Source organism: Grammomys surdaster, unplaced genomic scaffold (assembly GCF_004785775.1).
Source record: "Grammomys surdaster isolate TR1022 unplaced genomic scaffold, NIH_TR_1.0 751, whole genome shotgun sequence".
NCBI classification, from domain to species: Eukaryota; Metazoa; Chordata; class Mammalia; order Rodentia; family Muridae; genus Grammomys; species Grammomys surdaster.
The window spans coordinates 891,786-908,939 of record NW_021605170.1 but is presented as its reverse complement, the minus strand read 5'-3'; positions in this window follow the sequence as shown (position 1 = coordinate 908,939).

Here is a 17,154-nt window from a genome sequence, read left to right as displayed (position 1 = left end):
TATATGAAATAGAGAATAATACAGTATATACATATATGAAATGGTCAGGGAATAATACAGTGTGTATATATATATGTATATACATATATATGAATAGAGAATAATATAGTCAGAGAATAACAAAAAGTGTTTAACCTTCGTATGGCTCAGTGTAACAAGGATTTCTTTGACCCTTGTGGCCTTATCAGCCTGTATAATCCCCCTTACTGAAAGAAAAAAACAGCAGGGAGTCCTCATAGGACCCTTTTGAACAACTTATATAGTCAGGTCTGATGGTGCATACCTTTGATCCCAGCATTCAGGAGACAGAAGCAGGTGGATCTCGGAGTTCCTGGGCCAGCCTGGTCTACAGAGCAAGTCTCAGGACAGTCAGGTTACACAGAGAAACCCTGTGGCAAAACAAAACAAAACAAAACAAAACAAAACAAAACAAAACAAAAAAACAAACACACAAAACCCAAAAGTCAAGGAAGCAGGTTGTATCACTAATAGTCTTGGCTAGGCAGCCTGGTAAGTTAGGAATCAAAAGGACATATCCATCCCTCTGCAATGTGGCTCAGTGCAGACAGAGCCTGGCGTGCATGAGGCCCTGGCTCAGTCCTCAGTACAGCTTACATTATAGCAACAAGCACTCAGGAACGAATGACAGGAAGAATCATCCAGAAACAAAAGGCATACCGAATGCTGCATGTGTGGAAGTTAGGCACAGAGACAGTGACCAGAGAGACTAGGAGGCCAAAGGCCAGCACTCATGAAGCAGAGATGGGCAGATCTCTGTGAGCCAGAGGCCACGGGGTCTGCATAGGAACATCCACTCCAGCCAGAGCTGCATGGCGAGACCCTGTCTCAACAAAATGAAACAAAATAGAAACAGTAGGCTTGAGAGATGGCTCCATAGGTAAGAGTGCTTGCTGCTCTTCTACAAAACCAGTTCAGTCCCCAGAATCTGCACTGAGCAGCTCACAACTGCCTATTAACTCCAGCCCCAAGGGCTCTGATACCAAAGGTGCCGTTCACACACATAGATGCATAAACATAAATAAAAGTAATCTTTAAAAATAAAATGAATTAATCTTTTCTCTTAATAGAAAGAAAGGCAACAAGACACGAACCCAAGAGCCCGGGTGTGAACCCTCAAACATGTGAGGTCATAGGTGGTTCCAATGGTCTCGGATGTATTATATCTGACAAAGTAAAACCAGAACCAGGTAGGACTGTACAAGGGTTTAGTATGTGCCCTTTCCTTGTAAGAGGTTTTCTGGTGAGAGTTTTAGAAAATTGCAAGTTTGTAGACACGAAGGGAGGAAGGCCTCACACAGTTGTTCATTGTGCTGTGATTTTTTTTTTTTTTTTTTTTGAGGGAGGCTTCAGTCAGGCTTTGGGGTCAGAAGCTCCTTTCCTTTGCAGGCTCCCACAGTTGCCACTTTCTATCCTGTCTGAGAGTAGTCTCAGCAAGAGGTCAGAGCTGCAGAGGCCAAGTACCAGGCAGAGAATTCCCCAAGGAGGTCCTCATTCTCAGGCGAAATCGTGTCTGGAAATAACATTCTTGTGTAAGGGATGTGGGCTGCTCAGGACTGGCTTTTCCTTTTCCTACTGTTAACAAATGGTTTGGCTACACAACATGAGAGCTGCCAATTTCCTTCACTTTCGGGGCAGTGTCTGCCGCTCTCTCCCTGGATACTTAAAGTTCTCGATCGGGACCTGCAGATGCTTCTGCACTGATTCTATTTGGCAAGCGACTCCGAGCATCTGGGGACAAGTTGAGAGCTGGAAATAGATCTGTCCATTGACTCAGCCTGACAGGAGGTTAGCTTGCTTCTTAATCCCACACCAAGTAAGGATTTAGCAGTGGGGAGGACATAGTATTCAATCCCTCTCTGGGTCTGGTTTTGTTCCAGAGGTGACTTTTATATTGAAACAGAAGTAGGGACAGCTGGTGCAGTGTTATATTCTCCCTCTTGAAAACTAACAAAGTCATATAGTTCTGAAAGTCTGGTGACATTCCTCCTCCTGTGAAACAGGCATTTCACAGAACACTGCCTCTATCTAGGGCATCTGGGGAAGCAATCTCTTGTCTCCCAAAGTAGAGGGGCTGATGGTTTCCTTCCTTCCTTTAAGCTGGAAAGCTTGTCATTTTATCCACCCTAGGGTAAGGGTCCACAGTCCATTTGTTTGATCTTTTGAAACAATGTCAGGCTGAATCCCAGGCAGGCTTGGAGCTTACTATGTAGTCCAATGTCATCAAACTTTCAGTAATCCCCCTGCCTCTGCAATGTTGGGATTACAAGTGGGAATCATCACACCTATCTCAAAAATTTTGATAGGTAAATTACATTCTACTCCTGCTTTACCTGCAAGAATTGATAGCAAAAGCAGGGACGTCTCGTTACAAGGTAACATTCCTTTGCCATTAGATTCATACATGAAGATTGATGGAGTCCATCATTCCCTCCTAACCCTTTCTCTGCTGCCAACTGTGACAGCTCTGGTCAACCAACAGTGTCCCTGAGGTCCCTGTGGTGAGGAATCTTTTTCCCCCTAAGGTGTACTTATTTATTTCATGTATGAGTACTCTATTTGCATGTATACCTGCATGCCAGCAGAGGGGATTATGTCACATTATAGATGGTTGTGAGCCACCATGTGGGTGTTGGGAATTGAACTCAGGACCTCTGGAAGAGCAGCCAGTACTTTTAACCCCGGAGCCATCTCTCTAGCCTAAGGGTTCTTTAGATGGATTTGGATCCTGTAACCTCAGCTTGGAGCCCAGCTCTAGAGATTCTAACTAAGTAACCTTAGGTAAGTTACATGGTTTCTAGTTTTTTTCTTCTCTAAACTAGTTTGATATTTAAATCCCAGGTTGTATCTGAAGGTCTCTGAGGAGCTGGGGTTTAATTTTAGTAGAGAAGCACTTCCTGGCACGCACAAATTCTGGATTCTATTTCTATCATTTCTATCATATATATAGTGCCTCACATACTGCAGATGTTCTACCAACTGTCCTGAGGAGGAGACGTGGTTCTTGTAAGTTTTTGATCACAGAACTGTTTGCACCTCAGATTGTCCTGTCATACTACACAATTTGACTTGTGGTTTTGGGTGCTGGTGAAATAATCATGGTCTTACACATCTAAGCTTCATGCTTCATCCATGACTAATGTCACCTGGATGTAATAATTCACACTTGTACTCCCAGCCCTTGGGAGGCTGAGGTGGGAGGATTGTTGCAAGTTAAAGACTGGCCTGGGCTATAATGTGACACCCTATCTTGAAAGGAAAGAAAGAAAGAAAGAAAGAAAGAAAGAAAGAAAGAAAGAAAGAAAGAAAGAAAGAAACAGAGAGAGACAGAGAGAGAGAGACAGAGACAGAGAGAAAGAAAGGGAGGGGGAGAAAGGGGAAAAACATTGCTGTGTAGAGCTGTGATCTTAGCACTTGGGAGGGAGAAGCAGGAGACTATCGTGCTACATCTATTTGATATGCATAATTAATGTGTTAAGTCAATAAAACAAAACCTTTTAAAGTTAAACTAGGAGTGGTAAGATGGCCCACCTAGTAAAAGCACTCACCAAGCAAGCTTGGTGACATGAGTTCAATCCCTAGAATCTGTATTAAAATGGAAGAAGAGACATGACTTCCAAAAGATGTTTTTCTTCATCTACACACATACATACACAGGCATGCTATTATTAGAGGGAGAGGGAGGGTGATGGGAGACAGAGGGGAAGGAGAAGAGGAGGTAAAGGAGGAGAAGAGGAAGAAGAAGAAAAGAAGAAGAGGAAGAGGAGGAAGAGCAGGAGGAGGAGGAGAGGAAGAGGAAGAAGAAGCAGTGAAGATATTTTGCAAAGGGAAAAGTTAAAAGATAGGAAAGATAATGAGGCATGGATAGAAAGAGAAAATTATAGGAACATGGGAAGGGAAAGGGACCCTTGACTCCAGAGTGTGGCTAAAGCTTCCTTTTAGCAGCTGACAAGCAAGAATTCCCCCACACAGTTAACAATGGCTTAAGGCCTTCCTCCCTTCCCTGCTGTAGACCTGCCTTTTCCTAGCACTGAAAACTCCATTTGCAGCTGCTGCAGTCCCAGTGGCTCCTGGCTAAAATCCATTACACGGTACATGGATAGTTCAACATGCTGGACTGGGCCTCTCCTTTGTGGAGCCACAGTTGGGTAAAGCTCTGTTTGGCTGAGCTTGAAGTTCGAAAACAAGAGAACGCCTCAGGATGCTAACTAAGGATGGCAGTATGGAACTGTGCCTTATCCCCTGAGTGCTGACTGTAATACCTAGGGTAAGAACATAACATCTTGGACTGGAAAGGGCCTGTTTGGTTGTGCTGTAGAGTTGGGTCATGTACATTTTCATGTGAAACTTTTTGCAAAATAAACTTTTGTGATACTCAAAAAAAATAAAATAAAGAAAAAGATAGGGAGAGGAGGAACAGACAAAGACTAAGGAGCTACTGAGCCCAGTTGGAATTTAGAAATCTAGCCCAAAATTTTGAAATACCAAAATGCAAGAATCCCTAGAATCCATCCCCTGTATCACATAAAATGGGTGTGGTGCACACAATACCAGCATCCAGGACTACATGAAATCCTGACCCAATCAGTCATTTAATCAGTCTGTGTGTTGGTTGACACCAACCCTGAGTCCTGTAGCTGTCCTGGCAGGAGTAAAGATCCTCTAGAAAGATGTGTGCCCCTTCCTTTGGCCATCAGACTCTTGAAACAATGGACCCCGAGAAGCTGGAATTTCCCCAGGAATCTCATGCTGGGAAAAGGAAAAGCCTGGAGCCTGGTGCCGGGCAGAGGGAAGAGACTGGAGCTGAGACACTGCTGATGGTTGGGACAGCACCTTGACCAGCCTGCTTAGTTGCGTCATGTCATGTCAGGACCCTGAAGATGGATTCCATTCCTCTTCCCAACGTGGCCATATCAAATAAATATCCGTTTTCTGTTTTTGGTATTGCTTGTTTCTGTAATTAGCCAGTTGAGACTGGTTGGCCATAGAATTGCTAGGGCTTACTTCATCTTTGATCCTAACAACTCCTTTGATAACAATTGACTTTCAGATTGTTAGGATTCTGGGGCAAGCATGCTGCCCGCTGAGCCATCTCACCAATTCCTACTTCCAGACCTTTGCCTCTGTGCCTTTAAGGCAATCGACTGATACGTGACCTGATAGTTACAGCAATGATTCATTACTATAGGGGAACAGACGAGGTGAGCACACTCTGTTAGAGAATATTTTGTTTGTTTTATTTTTATTTATTTATTTTTAAAGATTTATTTATTTGTTATTTGTATGAGTACACTGTAGCTGCTTTCAGACACACCAGAAGAGGACATCAGATCCCATTACAGATGGTTGTGAGTCACCATGTGGTTGCTGGGAATTGAACTTGGGACCTCTGGAAGTGTAGTCAGTGTTCTTAACTGCTGAGCCATCGCTCCAGCTCTGTTTTATTTTTGAATCAGGTTTCATGAAGCCTGTTCTGGCACTGAAACCTGAACAGTAATAGAGAAAAACTTCTCAAATATCCATAAATATCCCACCTTAAGCTGGGAAGGATACAACATTTCTGTAACACCAGCATTTTCAAGGCTGACATAGTAGGAGAATCATGAGTTTGAAGATAGCCTGGGCTACATGGCAAGTGTTTGTATCAAAACAAAATCCTTACTTTAAGTTATGTAGTATAGAAAGCACTGCTTGCTTTTTATGTTTTTGTAAGACAGCTGGGGAGAAATTGTCTGTCTCTCAAGGCCCCAAATGAAATAATAAGCCAAGACTAACATCAACATAAGATCAAATTTTATGGGGGCTGGAGAGATGGCTCAGTGGCTAAGAGTACTGACTACTCTTCCAGAGGTCCCAAGTTCAATTCCCAGCAACCACATGGTGACTCACAACCATCTGTAATGGGATCCGATGCTCTCTTCTGGTGTCTGAAGACAGTGACAATGTACTCACATATATAATAAATAAATAAATCTTTTTTTTTAAAAAAAAAGATCAAAATTTACACCATTACAAGAGAGTTAGTAGGAGGTGTCAGAACGTCGTCCTGCTTTGGAATATTTGCTTACTCGGTTTGACAGAGATGAAGCAGAGATGGGGTATGTCTGAGATTGCTGAGCAAGCTCACCTCAGGCAGAAGGCTGTCTTCCATCTCTGGAATATCTTTGTCATAACATAACATTCATCCGTATCAATCTGACCATGTGAGATTCTCATCTTAACAGAGTTGCCTGAGACACTGAACCAAAAATTTGGTTCATTTCATCGTCGAGGTAAAGCGGCACACATATCCAGGGTAAAAAATTTCTGGAAACCTAAGTGAATGCACAAGCAGATAGGTTTCACAGCATGCCTACTTTGTACTTTTTCTTCAGGAAGTTCTTTTTGACCAGTTGACTACAGACCATGAAGTTCAATTCTGGGTTTTGGATAGCTTTCCAAAATATTACATAGTGAGAATGGAACTATAACAGTAATCTAACTCGGATGTGTCCTGGTAAACAAAAAAGAAGCTGTGTGCATGTGCAGAATTTCAATGAAGACCAGAAACACTGAGGAAACGGAAGCTGGAGACTTAGCGAAATGTCCGTGTATGTCTATATGGAGGGGCCCCCAGAATGTGAGCGTATTTGTCTCCTGTGTGAATGACTGTCAAGATGAATCTTTGAAGGCCTGGGAGGATGGCCCCAGCTCCATTGGTGCGGCACTCGCTGTGCAGGCACAATGGCATGAGCTTGTTTCCCAGCATCCACGGGAAAGGCTGGGAGCAGCAGCATTTTCCTGTAATCCTGGAGCTGGGGAGGTAGAAACAGGAGGATGCTTGAGGTTTACTGGCCAACAAGTGTAGTGGAACCAGGGATCACCAGGTTCAGAAAGAGAACGATGCCAGTGAAAGGACCCACGCTGGTAAAGGAGCTTGCTGCACAAGTCTGGAAACCTGAATCTGATCCCCGAGCCCATATAAATGTTGAAGTAGAGAACCAGCTCCACAGAGTTGTTCTCTTACCTCCACATGTGCTTTCTGGCAAGCTCACAGCCCCACCCACAATCAATCAGTCAATAGTAGAGAGCAGCTTCTGGTCTGCATACAGCACGTGTGTGTGTGTGTGTGTATGTGTGTGTGTGTGTGTGTGTGTGTGTGTGCCACACCAACAACAAAAGAAAGAAAGAAAGAAAGAAAGAAAGAAAGAAAGAAAGAAAGAAAGGAAGGAAGGAAGGAAGGAAGGAAGGAAGGAAGGAAGGGAAGGAAGGAAGGAAACAGAAAGAAAGAAAGAAAGAAAGAAAGAAAGAAAGAAAGAAAGAAAGAAAGAAAGAAAGAGAGAAAGAAAGAAAGAAAATTAAAGTAGAGAGCAGCTGAGGACATCACATACCAGCTTCTGGCCTGTATACAGCACACACACACACACACACACACAATCTTACAGGCTGAGATGTTCTGAATAATCAATGGTCAAGATTACCCCTCTGATGATTCTCAGAGTTCTTTCTCAGTGACTTGTACATCTAATTACCCATGAGCTTGCTGCAGTCGTCCCTTTAACAACCTTATCTCACAGACACCGTTAAATGTCAGCCCTTCCTTGAGCCCTTAAGGTCATCTGACTTGTGCCCTCAGTTCAGAACCATGCTCACCAGGAAAAGACTGTCACCATATGGCAGCTTTGTAGTGTTGCCCCCCCTTTACTATGTAATCTGTAATTTAAGAGATTATTTTTTTAAATTTATGTTTATTATTTTTAGTTATGTATGTGTGTAAGTGGGAACATGCACAGGAGTGAGGTCCCTTAGAGGTATCAGATTACTCAGGAGCTGGAGTTAAACAGGGCTGTAACTCTCTCTAACTGATATCCTGTGAGCTGAATTCAGGTTTCCTGGAAGAACAATAGCAAATGCTCTTAACCACTGAGCCATCTCCGCAGCCCCAGTAATTTATAACTTGATAACTTGTCTTCATTATAATCAGAAGTTATTCTATCTAATCTGCAATTATTGCCCTCCACACATCTGCCAGATATGTTACTCATGGATTGCTAATCTTCATTTACTAATATGGTATAGCAAACCATACTGTTAAGTATTATGGAACTTACTTTTTAATAAATAATCTCATGTAGCCCAGGGTAGCTTTGTACTTCCTGTTAAACTAGGGGTGGCTTTGAACTCCTAATCTTTCTGCCTCAAACCTTAAATACTGACATTGCAGGTATGTGCCACCAAACACCCTGTTTCATTCCTGTTGCTGTTATCACAGCACATTTGTGCTTGGTGCATGTGAAGGTCAGAAGAGGGCATCAGATCTCCTGGAACTAGAGTTCAGATGGCTACGAACCACCCTGTGGTGCTGCAAACTGAATTCAGGTCCTCTGCAAGAGCAGCAAGTGCTCTTAAGTATTGAGCTATAGCTCCAGTCCCTTGATTCCTTCTTATGCACACCTAGCTTTCTTCACACTTACACAGTTCAGCAGCCTGTTACTAAATGGTGCTCCCCAGAATGGGCTAGCTCTTCTGCAAAAATAAACAATCAAGACAATTCCCCATAATCATACCCACGTGTCTATCTTAACTAGATAAATTTCTCAGACTCTCTTCCCAAATGATGCTAGATGATTTCTAAGTTGATAGTTAAAACTCACAAGCTCAGCCGGGCGGTGGTGGCGCAGGCCTTTAATCCCAGCACTTGGGAGGCAGAGGCAGGCGGATTTCTGAGTTCGAGGCCAGCCTGGTCTACAGAGTGAGTTCCAGGACAGCCAGGGCTGCACAGAGAAACCCTGTCTTGAAAAAACAAAACAAAACAAAACAAAACAAAAACCTCACCAGCTCACCCACATGAGGAACCTCTTTTAGAGTTAAAGAAGTGAGTCTGTATTTATAGGACTCACTGATCTTAACATGCATTTCCTGTCCCAGATAGTGGAGGCAGACAGAAGAGGGTCATTCAAGGAAATCTATACACAGTTGAGGCCCCCTGCTCTTGGAAAATGAGATGGAAGAAAATGAGGTGAGAAAGCAGGGTCTTGATGTCTCAGGATACCATCCTCTGCTGCCATGAGACCAACCAAGGAGAGCAGAAGAGGAACTGTGTTCTCACAGAGGATTTAGGAAGCCTCTGCACAGATCAGACCTGAGAGCCGATGCACCTAAACCAGTTTTGTTCTTTAGTATGGGGATGTGGCTTGGTTGGTAAAGTGTTTGCCTAGCATTCATGAAGCCCTGGGTTTAATTCCCAGCAGTGCCTAAAAGCACACACCTGAAATCCCAGTTCTTGGGAGGTAGAGACAAGAGAATCAAACGTTCAAGGTTATCCTTGACAAAGTAGTGAGTTTGAAGCCAGCCTCGGCTCTGTGAGATGTTTCCGAAACAAAGCAAGACTTCTTTTTGCTTGTTTGGATTTTTGTTTGTTTCTGTCTTACTCAGGGTTTCTCTTGCTTCAGTGAAATACCATGACCCAGAAGAAAACTGGGAAGGGAAGGCTTTATTCAGCTTATGTTTCCACATCACCAAAGGAAGTCAGGACTGGAACTCACAGGGCAGGAACCTGGAGGCAGGAGCTAACTAATACAGAGGCCATGGAAGGGTGTTGCTTGCTGGCTTGCTTCCCCTGGCTTGCTCAGTTTGCTTTCTTATACAACCCAGGACTACTAGCCCAGGGATGGCACCACTCACAATGGGCCCTCCCACCTTGATCACTAATTGAGAAAATGCCTTACAGCTGGATCTCAAGGAGGCATTTCCTTCATTGAGGCTTCTTTCTCTGTGATGACTCTATCTTGTGTCAAGTTGACATACAAAGCTAGCCAGTACAGTTTCTGAGACAGGATTGCTGTGTAGTCCTGGCTGGCTTGGAGCTCACTATATAGACCAAGCCAGCCTCAAACTCTTGGTGATCTTCCTGCCTCAGTTTTCTGAGTTCTGGGATTATAGACATGAGCCACCTTGTCCTGCCTTTAGCACACGTTTTCTTTTTGTTGTTATTTGTTGTTTTCAGGTAGGGTCTTACTATGTAGTCCTAGCTGGCCTGGTGCCATCTACATAGACCGTGGGAGATAAGAGATCCACCTGCTTCTGCCTCCAAAGTCCTGAGATTAAAGACATGCGCCACTATACCTGGCCCAAAATACCTTAATGCAGGTCTTTGTGCCTGTGTAGTTTTGTCAGGCCCTTCTTTTATTTTTCTGACTACTTTTCATACCCAACATGTCCAAGAAGTCTTCCTTAGTGCATGCATTTGCCTACAGTGCTTGTGTTGGTCCTTCTAACCTGCCATACTTTCTCTCAGCTTTATTTGTTCGACCTTCACCAATGTCTTACTTCTCTTCCTTTGTTGCTGTTCTTTGCTCCTCTGTTTGTTTGTTCAGCTTAGGCTGACCTTGAATCTGTGATCCTTCAGCCTCAGCCTCCAGAGTGCGAGAATTAGTACTGCTGTCATCCATTGTTCTATGATAGGTGGACCTATTTTGCCTTCATAATTGGGTTCACAGAAGCAATCTCTTAGTCTCACAGTAGGGCACAGAAATCTACAAGCACATATGGGATTGGCATTAACACATGGACATAGAGCATAGCAGGCACTCAGTCCTTGGAATGATTAAACCAAGAATGAGGTCCATGTGATGTGGCAGATTGTATGTGAGAGACAAGGCTTGATTTTGCTCAAGTGTGGCAAGGATGCATTTGGAGGAGAGGCAAGGATGAGGAGATCCCATGGGTGTGCATCTCTTTTCTCAACTGTCTAGTGTCACGTGTCTTGATCCTACTAGTCACACTCTCTTCCCAACACCGCCATTAATATTGCTTAACAAAGAAGCAAGCTTTTCAAGCAAACAAGCTACAGGATGGGAAAGCAAACTCCATTTGGATTGATATGACCAAGTAATTTCTCCTGACTTGAGTCTTGTGGCAACTTGGATGAGAATGGTTGAGGAAGTAAGGCCTTGCTGGAGGAAGTACTTCACTGGGTATGGGCTTTGAGCTGTCAAGGCCTCAAGTCATTCCATTAGATCTCTCCCATTTTTGCTTGAAGTTTACAGTGTGAGCTCTCTGCTTGATGCTCCAGCTACCAGACCTGCCTGCTGACACACTTCCCAGCTTTAGCCCCTTGGAACCATAAGCCCAAATAAACTCTTCCTTCTATAAGTTGCCTTGGTGTAGGCTTATATTTTTCAAAACCTACTTTAATAAAAGTTCTTAAACTCTTTAACCTCCCTTCTAACCCATCACCCACCAGAAGTAGTGGAAAGAGAGGTTAATAGGGCAAATGGGGATGTGTACCTATTTAGAAAAAGTTTTTTGGGCCGGGCGGTGGTGGCACGTGCCTTTAATACCAGCACTTGGGAGGCAGAGGCAGACAGGTTTCTGAGTTCGAGGCCAACCTGGACTACAGAGTGAGTTCCAGGACAGCCACAGCTCCTGTCTCGAAAAAACAAAAAACAAAACAAATAGAAATAGTTCTTTGGGGCAATCCCAATCTTCGTTGTTAGGATACCAGCAGTTCAGTTCACACAAATCAGCAATGGCAGTTCTATCCAGTAGAAACATCAAGGCTCTGCCAACCGACTAGAGTCTGCAGAAGTAGCAAGAAGCTTCTGGAATATTATGAGAAGTTCTTTGGTGCATTTCTTTCTACGAAGTCACACAAAATCCTGACAATGATCAGCAAAGAAGGCAAGGGGAACCAATGCCACAGCATCAACCACTGTCTGTTGGGTTATACTTAAACCCTTTCCAAACACCACACATTCTTTCAAGTGTCCTCTCCAACAAAACACCATATACCCTTTTTCCAGACAGATTCCAGAAAAACACATGTCTGTTTTCAGTACAACATCCTCCCACATCTTTGCTTCAGCAAAACATCCTCTCATGAGACAGTCTCCAGAAAAATATCACATAACACAACAGAATCTCCAAAGAAACCAGAAATTTCCACTTCACCTTGGTCATGGTATTTTGTCACAGCGACTGAAAAGTAGCTAATGCAGCTGCCTAGGACCAAGGCAAAGAAAGATATTATGGCAAGTGGTATCCAAAACCCTTGATGTGGCTTTAGACCAACCTTAATAGCACAGACTCAAATTAGGCACTCTGCCCTCTGCCAACATCTGGAACAAGCCAATTTTAACCCATTCCTTAACTGCAAGATATTTTGAGAGGTTAAGCCAGCTTTTTAGAGGATTATATGCCATTGGTTAAAAACAAGTCAGGTAGAATGAAAGTCTAAGACAACGTAAAATCTACAACATTCTATGATGCAATTTAAGTAAATCCAGATTCTGCACGATTTTCTATGAACATTTTGCACAGTGTTCTACATTGGCAGCCATTTCTTGTATAGCAGGAAGAAGAATCAGTGGTTTCTGTGGAAGGAGGAAAGTACGTATCAACCTAGCTATCCTACACCTCAGACACTCCAGAAGGATCAATATTTAAATATTAACAAAACTTCGCCTGGTCACTTTAGATCCTGCACTTGGAATAAAATAGTAATTGAGCTTGGCAGTACCTGCCTGTAACCCCAGCATTTGGGATGCAGAGGCAGGAGAATAAGTGTAGTAAGAATTTTGGTTTCTTTGAAAAAAAAAAACAGAAATGTTATGTGAATATGTTTTTGTTTTAATCCCAGATGTGGAATATGGAGCTGCTTCAGATTGTCCACAGCAGCTAACTATGATTTGTCTTGTGCTCTGGCAGGAGTGTGACTTTGCCAGCCAAAGATAGTGTATATTTGGAATTCTGGAAACTCTTGAGAAAGTATAAAAATGTCAGAGCCCCAAGAAACACTGGCGGCTGCTGCTCCCTGCTGCTTTTTGCTTTTGAATTGCTGTTTGAGGATTGCTGCATTGCTGGATGATTGCTAGTGGCTGGTTGCAGATATCCTGCCAACAAAAATTGGACCTGCCCCAAGGAACTGGACATCCCCTCCCCCTTTTTTTAAAGATTTATTTATTTTATTTATATGAGTACACTATAGCTGTGTTCAGACACACCAGAAGAGGGCATCAGATCCCATTACAGATGGTTGTGAGCCACCATGTGGTTGGTGGTGTAGTGGGAGATATTAAAAAATGGCCACTGGTCAAGCCAACTATCTAAGCTGCAGTGGCTCTGCCTAGCTCAGCCGCCATGTTCCATAGCTGGAGGCCATGTGCACACCGTATCACAGCTAGAAACGGCCAGCCAGAAACACCAGCCCTGCCACCCATGAGATGCCAGTGAGGGAGATGGCTCTGACAATCTTCTCCACTGTCTCTACAAGGCTGGGCAGTGCCTAGACCATCCCACCACCCATGCTGGCCCAGTAGGATTGAGACTTTAATGCTTAGATTATCCAAAGGTTTTATATATTTAGTAATGCTCAATAACAAGATGTCCACACAATCAGAAACGTAATCCAATACCCAATCCAGATATATCAACTAACTTTGACTGCTAGAGACAGGCACACATCCGCTTCCATGTTCCCCTCTCTCTTGTGCTTTCTCCCCTAGCTCCTCCTCTTCCTTCTCTTCCTCTCCTTACTCCTCCTCTTCCTCTCCTTAATCCTCCCACCTTAGCTCCTCCCAACATTCGGGAAAAATATCCTGCTACATGGTGGGAATTGAACTCAGGACCTCTGGAAGAGCAGTCAGTGCTTTTAACAACTGAGCCATCTCTCCAGCCCCCTTGACACCCCTAATAAGCAGGAAGTATTCTAACAAGATTAATGTCTCCTTTCCCCTCTAACCTTCTTTCTCTCCTACCTAGTGTTGGGGGATTAGAAGGGATGGGGGTGGACGTGGTTGGGAGGTAGAAGAAAAAGAACCCAATAAAGTAGTCAAAAGTCCAGTTACAGATAAGAATTTCAAGTCATTCCGTGCTTTAGTTCAAGGCTAACCTGGTCTACATGAAAGCCTCTGTGTCAAACAAGCAATTTTGTTGCTGTTGTTTTTTTTTTTTTTTTAAGAATAATCGAAAGCTTTATATGTTTGGTAATGATCAATAACAATATGCCCATACAAAGAGAGTTGTTTCCCAATTAGCTAACCTAAACAAAAGTTGTTACCCATGACTGTTCTCCATACCCGCAAGGCTCTTCATCCTCCTACATCTCTGCTCTCCCTAGCTCCTCCTCTTCCTTTGTTGCTGTTGTTTTAACTAAGTAATCAGGATTTCTTCCCTTTTAAAAAAAATTTTGTTTTTGTTTGTTCTGTTTTGTATAGTTCTGGCTGTCCTGGAACTCCTTTTGTAGGCCAGGCTGGCCTCAAACTCACAGAGATCTGCCATCTCTGCCTCCTGAGTACTGGGATTAAAAGCATGTGCCACCATTTCCTGGCTTGTTTTTATTTTATTTTAGAGTCAAAAATGTGGTCTAGAACTCTCAAAAGCCCTCCCCTCAAATTCCAAAATAGTTTTTCTGTTTTTCTTTCTTTCTCTTCTTGTGTGTGTATACATGAGGGGATTTTTGGAATGTGTATATGTGCCTTTTGTTGTTTTGAGTAGACATTGTGGTTTGTTGTGTTCACGGGATCTTGAACTTATGACTCCTGCCTCCATCTGAGCTAGTCTGAACTTCATGCTGGGTTCTAAAAGAAGACTTTTGTTTGTTTGGTTGGTTTGTTTTGGTTTTCAGCAGATTTCACATTTATTTTAAAAATGAAGCCAGTAGCTGTAGTCGTGGCCAAGTGGTTAAGGCAATGGACTAGAAATCCACTGGGGTCTCTCTGCACAGGTTCGATCCTGCTGACTACATACTGGTCTGTTTGCCGGGCAGTGGTGGCGCACGCCTTTAATCCCAGCACTTGGGAGGCAGAGGCAGGAGGATTTCTGAGTTCGAGGCCAGCCTGGTCTACAGAGTGAGTTCCAGGACAGCCAGGGCTACACAGAGAAACCCTGTCTCAAAAAAACCAAACCAAAACAAAAAGATAATGATGGTGTGTGATATTGATAATGTGTGTGAGGATGATGATGGATGATAGTGTGTTGTGTGTGTGTGTGCACACACATATTTGTGTGTACACAAGTGCCATGCATTTTAGAGGACAGAAGACAACTTTCAGGATTTAGTTCTCTTCTTATATTCTCTATCCCCAGGTTTGAACTCAGGTTGTCAGGTTTACGGAGCCAACACTTTACTGGATGAGTCATTTCTCTGGCCTAGAGCTGTTTGTTAGGAATGTATGTCTTAGGTTGTTCTGCCTTTTGGGGGGTTGGGGCAGATGTTCTTTGTTTATTTGTCTTGGGGTGGTTTACGTTTTTTTGAGACAAGGTTTCCCTGTGTAGCCCTGGGTGTCCTAGAACTTGCTCTGTAAACCAGGCTGGTCTCAAACTCAGAGATCCACCTGCTTTTGCCTCTTGCCTGTGCTGGGATTAAAGTTTTTTTCTTCTTGCCATTGTTCTTGTTTGGTTGCTTGGTTTTATTTTGTATTATTGGTGGCGATGGAATAATGGAACCCAAGACCTCATACATGCTAGTCAAGTGCTCTACTACTGAATTACATGTATCCCCAGTCATTTTTACTTAAAGACAGAGTGTTACTAAATTTTCCAGGATGGCCTTTAACTCTTGATCCTCTTGCCTCAAAGTTAACTGCAGTTGCAGACTTGAACCACCCAGCCCAGCTTAAAATAGGTTTGTGTCTCAATGAATAAGTTTCATCAGACAATTTTAATTCTGCATACTATTTATAAGTTTGTGAATTAATTCATATTCATGTTTTTTCTCTTTTTTAATCCAAGTTCTATTCTAAAAAAAAAAATTAAATAAATAAAAAAATAAATTAGGCCATGACAGCTTGCCAAAGGCAAAAAGAAAAGGGTTCTACATGGCTAAGATCTGACTGAAGGTCTCAGTGGTGTTGAGTAACCTCAGAGATACTGCTTTTCTATGATTCTGTCTAGAGATGGAGACATTGGAGACCCACCAGTTGCCGGGAACTTCAATTACTAGATGCCTTATCAACCAAGGGAATCCCATTTCTCTTCCTGTTGAGATAGTAAGCAGAGCTACAGACATTCACAAAAACCACACCACCCCTCACGTCTCTACGTAGGAGAGACAGAAAGAAAGACATATCTACTGTGCTAAGTACTATGCTGTGTGTCTTATGAATTGGGTCTCAAATAATCCTCACAATGACTTCATTGTCCACATTTGACAATGGGAAAAACTGAGGATCAATGGAGCTAGGAAATAGCTAAAAACACCAGGAAACTCATTAGTTAGTAAATTATGTGGGTGGAGAATGAGAGCCAGGAAACTGTTTCTCCCACAACAATCCCTTACATGGTAGTGCCTGCCAGTTTACAGTTTTGCAAAGCATGTGAACATCCCTTAAACATCCCTGTGACATTCATCTTATCTCTTTCATAGCCTCATTCAATCTTGCTACTCTCAATCTCCCTCCCCTTATTTATTCTGCCCAGCTTGTCACTATTGTGCCCCTTTGTCCGAGTGACCATTTACCACATCTTTGGTTCAGACTGGCTTTCAATTCTGTAATTTGCTTCCTACTCTTTGGCTTCCAGACCTATAAAGAAGTCGATCTACCTCTACTATCCACTGATTGGTCTGTGGAACTGGACCATGATTCCTGCATGAAACATCTGACCCAGGTGTCACAGTGAAGTCAGGTAAGTGAGTGGGAGCTAGAAAAGTATGTTGCAAAAGCAGGACATGAGCTTCCCATGATGGCTTACACTATAAACCCAGCACTCTGAAGGCTGAGGCAAGGGGATTGCTGAAAGTTCAAAGTCAGCCTGGGCTACATGGTGAGTTCTAGACCAGCTTATAATACAGGATGCCCAGTGACAGAAGCCATCCAGAAAAGTCTATGGCAAGTAAATGAGTTTCCTGGAGATAGCCCACCATTTTGCATGCCTGGGATGGGTATGCTTTGAGGGGCAAGGTTCCCAGAGACTTCATTCCAGGATTGCTTCTTGAAATTGGAAATGGAAAGTTTATTGTAGGTGCAAGGACAGAAATAAATGATTGACTAGTTTATATAAGTCTTCAAGCCGGGCGGTGGTGGCGCACGCCTTTAATCCCAGCACTTGGGAGGCAGAGGCAGGAGGATTTCTGAGTTCGAGGCCAGCCTGGTCTACAGAGTGAGTTCCAGGACAGCCCGGGCTACACAGAGAAACTCTGTCTCGAAAAACAACAAC